This window comes from Taurulus bubalis, assembly GCF_910589615.1.
Source record: "Taurulus bubalis genome assembly, chromosome: 20".
Lineage (NCBI taxonomy): Eukaryota > Metazoa > Chordata > Actinopteri > Perciformes > Cottidae > Taurulus > Taurulus bubalis.
The window spans coordinates 14,678,979-14,684,095 of NC_136608.1; positions in this window are offsets into that span (position 1 = coordinate 14,678,979).

Below are 5,117 nucleotides of genomic sequence, written 5' to 3' on the forward strand. Positions count from 1 at the left end.
TGCTTTACTTTGTCTTTTGAATAAAGTTTTTGCGACATGTATTATGGCTTTTTTGTATGATTTATTTTGGCTCTGCTATGACTTCCAGTGCAATAAAATAATAAAAATAAAATAGTCAAAAAAAAACAACGGTCAGCCCCAGAACATTGAAAACAGGAAACAATATTGGAGACAGCAGAGCTTTTTATTGTTCCAAATATTTTCACAATGCAGAACATGTCAACAAATTACATAACAAGAAAAGAAAGATAAAATGAAGTAAATAAATAAAGTAAATAGATAGTTCCCCCCACCCAAAGAAAACAAAAAGGTTGGTGCATAGGGTGACACAGTGTGTGTTGTGATTCAGAGCTCCACATAGTTACAGTCCTCTGGTAACGTTAGTGTACATGTACTCCAAATAAGGCTGAACAAGTCGTATTCCCAGCAGCACACATACCTCCTTTGCAAAGATAATAATACTTTTTTAATGTAAATAGCGCTTTTCCAAACACTCAAGATAAAGTCCACGACCCTTTCGTGTTTCAGCAGAACTTCCCTGTGATGTCTTGCAGCATCATTCAGGGCGTTGTTGGAGTAGTCAGTGCAAGGGTTTCACAGGGATCAGCACACCCTGTGAATGAAGGGTAATGAATCTGTTGCACTGTTCTCTGGTGGTCCCTCACACTTATTTTTAGTTTCACTTCACATGTTTGCCTGTGTTCTGTGAATCGCTGCTGTTACCTTTCATCTTCCTCAGGTAGACGTCCCGATGTTCGAAGAGATCTGCATTAGAAGAAACGCTCTGCTTGTCCTGCCTCAGCCCAGCGGAGCTCGTTCACCTGTTAGGAGCCTCACAAAGCCCATAGGAGAGCTTTATACAGCAATGCACCATTTCATCATCACACTCTTAAATATTCAAAGGGTTTTGTTGGTGCTGGGTGGCATTTGCTGCCCACGTCCCGTATAGTGTTGAGCTATTCACTCTCTGCCTTACATAATACTCTTTCCTCAACTCTTACCTGCATAGAACTATTTCTGCTCCTCTTTTGTATGATGAAACATATGCAGTGCAGGTTGTATGGATGTTTCTGCAAGTACAGTGCATGTGCAAACTTCTGTACATCCCTCGTATTTGTTGGTGTTCCATATTTGATATTTATGCACATTCAGAAGAGAATGTGAATCATATTTTACTGTTTGTTGTATTGCATCGCTCACTTTTGCTGTTTTGCTACACACTAGACAAAAATAGTCAGACAGCAATTTGACAATAGAGATGAGTGGTGAATAGTGGTGTAACAGACCGTAGATGATCCTTTAACCAAATCAAGTTTTAGTGCTAATCGTTATCGACCGATATTCAGTAAAAACAGCGATCAGGAGATCGGCATTAAGGCTTTATCCTGCGTTGGACCCAACAACCTGTAGGAAATGACCCAGACCCTCTCTCCCTCATCTGTGAGTAGCGCTACATGACTTGAGGTGTTCACAGTTTGAACCAAGCTTGGTGGAGATTCAAAATAACCTCAGATGTGCGTCATGTTTGTATTCACTGAATTTGCACATTTCTATAGAAAGCCAGGATCAAACAAAATATGGATTAATGTGTTTGCTCGGTCCTGCTTAGAGTGCCAAATGGGCAGAGGATAAGCATGTAGGTTAAATGCTCCAAATTAGATTTGACAGCGCAGCAAAAGGCTCAGAGAAATCTTCAGCATAACCACAATTTGCTCAATTTTGTGGAAACATTTCTTGTGACGTTAAAGTGTGGGAGAGCTGCACATTGATCAACCCTGGAGAACATACAAAAAAAACTCCAACTGGCATGTCTGTGATAAGGGCTGACGGGCTCTCGCTAACGTCTTGGCGTCCGGAACAGCTGAGCTAAGTTTGATGTCTTCTCCCAAAACACCTCAAGCTGAGACGAGGCTGCAGGCTCATAGCAAGCCGTCTCTCAGCAGTCAAACCCACACGAATAAAGCTGCTTATGTCACCTTTTCAGTACACAAGAATCAGCATTGCAAAGATCAAAACACTCATCATCTACGCAATGAAGAATCAAGAAAGACACGAGCATTAATACCAAGGGAAGAGGAGAGGACGATCACGCTGCACTAGGAAAAGAAAGATGTTTTTATAAAGAAAACACCAATCACAAAGAGGAGCTGCAATAGAACACGTTGTCGTGCTACTAGAACTATTCATTTGTTTATTATGCTGCTTCTCTTTAATTAAACTGTAACTTCACCCCCAGGTCTGAACCAACAGACGCATAAAAGTGCGAGAAGAAGCCACGGCCAAACAACCAGCGCTAATGACAGCTAGCCACAGTAGCTTGGAAAATAATGACACGGGAAACTGGATTTGATTGATTTACTGTTTATTAGACCGCAAATGAGACAAGAATAACAACCAGCCCGCCTCACTCCCCGCCGGCGGGACACTTCTTCGCCAGGAGGAGAGCGGGCGCCGGCGTTGGACCGCCGCGGCTGTAGCAACGCTAATAGCAACGCTAATAGCAACGCTGTAGCAACGCTAATTCAGCCGGTGCAAACCCACAGTGCCTCCGTCTCCGAAATGATGTCTGATCTCATCCCAGCTACAGTTTATTCTCCTACAGCAGCAGGTAGCTGAGAACCCAGCGCTGCTAGCACGATAACGATGAAGGATGAGCATTAGCTCATGTTAGCTCGCTAACTAGCCCAACCGATAAACAAGCCATGCTATGATTGCAACGCTACTTATATGCAGACTCATTAAGTCGAAAATTAATGAGAAAAGAAGCTCATGAAAGATGAGCAAATAAGCTGCACGAGCACGAGAGGCGCTTCCCGAGGCGAAACAGACTACTGGCCCACAGAGCTCATCGGCCTGCTCCACTGACTCCAGATCTGCCTGCCTTCAGCTCGGCTCAGCGGCACAACACTGATTGTTTGGGACAACCAAGAGAGCTGGCACGAGTAAATACAATAATGGCTTCCGTATGTCTAAATAAAATTGCTTGGTCAAACCGAAAGATAGCAGAGACGACCTTAAGGAGACTGCTTTGTTGGATAAAATAATGCATTTATTGGTAGCCTATCAATAAACAAGTTATTAAAACATGTCTGGTCAGATTCGTGATTTTGTTAAAGCTCCATATGGTTTATTTTTCTGACAATCAGATTTGGACACATTGAAACCCTGCTCTTGACTAAATGTCTTGTTATACTTCACTAACAGTCCAGGAACCAAACATTTTTTACAATACAAGAACAAGAAAAGCCTCAAATTCTCACATTATAAAATAAAAACCAGCTAATTTTCGGCGTTTCTGCTTCAAAAATGATTGATTGATCATCGAAATAATGGTTGCAGCTCTGGTTCGGCCACCTTTTCCTCTCGTTGTTCTTCAAAATACGGCATCGAAACAAACTCTGGTATCGCATCAGCCTTTGATGTGAGTGAGTATGCACAAAGGTTTGCATCCAAAATAACTTCCACTCACAAATGAACGCTCATATGTACCAATAAATCCTGTAAAAGGTCCTCAATAAATATAGCCGACTAGACACTAAGGACAAAAGCAGCACCGACTAAAATATGACGAGATGTTGTGTTGTGAGGTGCATAAGGAATGCATAAGGAATGCATAAGGAATGCATAAGGAATCATGAAAGCTGCCAGTCATGGAGTCACTCCAATGAGAGTCTCTCATGAACAGAAGCTCGGCTCGAGCTAAAATATGATAAGCTAAAAGGAAAAGTCCATCGTTTGAACCTAGACCACAACACACCTGGTCTAAATCTGCTAAAAAAACTTTATTTTTCAATGTTTTTCCTCAAAAAGGTTGAGGATTTAAGTTTTTATTATTTAATATTCTGTCTGATATTGCAAATTAACGCTGACACGGGAGGTTTGTTGATGCTGTCTCAGCAGCATGATGGAGCGTCGATGATGACGAGTTTATATTTTGGTGCCAAACGATCAATCACATCGGTTACAGAAGCAAATCTGGTGCTCGAGCCAGCTCTTTAGTCCATTCATCAGCATACTAAATGTAATATACAAGACATAATAAGTAAGTCATTTGGAATTTGTATTTTAAATAATTGTTTAATCCCTTTGAGTCTTTTTTTTTCAACGTGAAATGAAAAGCTTCTCTTGTTCCAGCATCGCAAATGTGAGGATTTAGGTTATTTTCTCTCTTTTTATACCATTATAAACTGAATATATTTGAGGATTACCTCATAGGAAATTGATATTTTTGGCATTTTAAACCATATGATTAATACAAAAACAACTGGCAAATGAATTGATGATGAAATCATTACTTGCAGCTGCAAATCTTTTGGAAATAAAATGCTTCGTACTAGATATTAGCTTAATGTTGGTACATATATAACATGCATGGAGACGTATAACGATGGCATGTTGGAGGGACACTGCTCGTCTCTGCTGTGCGTTTCAAAGGACTCAAAGTAAACCGCCACTCGCTCATCCTTTGATATTTTTCTGATAATGAGTGCAGCCTTTGGAGACTTAAAGATCATCTGCTTTCAGATGTACAATGTTTTCATCCATCCAACAAAAGCCCTTTTATGTAATGACTTTATGATGGAGACGTTCAAGAGCTGGGGTTTTAATTCAAGGGCTGTTTTTATTCAGCTCTCCCTGAAAAGAGTCGCATCTTGGGACTTTACAATTTGATCGGGACACAATATGCATATCCCCGCCGTAATGCTGTAAGATAAAACTCATCATTACTCCACTCAGCCTTAAGAGGCTTTTAAAGCTGCAGCTGAACTCATGGTGGCCCTCACTTTCCCTCCCGCCACGTATCTCGTTCACAGAAAACCAGATTGAAGCATTAAGCTCTGTTTGGAGTGTGTGTGTGTGAGTGTGAGTGTGTGTCTGTGTGTGTATTTGGGTTTATCTGTTGAGAGCAGCACCTTGCTTCATCCTAAAAAACTGCTGCTGTGAAGGTTTTGGATGGTTCCTGCCTCGTAATTCTTGGAGCTGAAGCACGTGGATGAGTGGCAGGCAGCGTGTGATGGAGGAGGCAACGGGGACAAATGAGTTGTCAAGCTAGACGGTTTGATTGTGCGCCTCAAAGCCATGTTGTGTAACGTGTGACTGCAGAGCGGCCAAGTGGG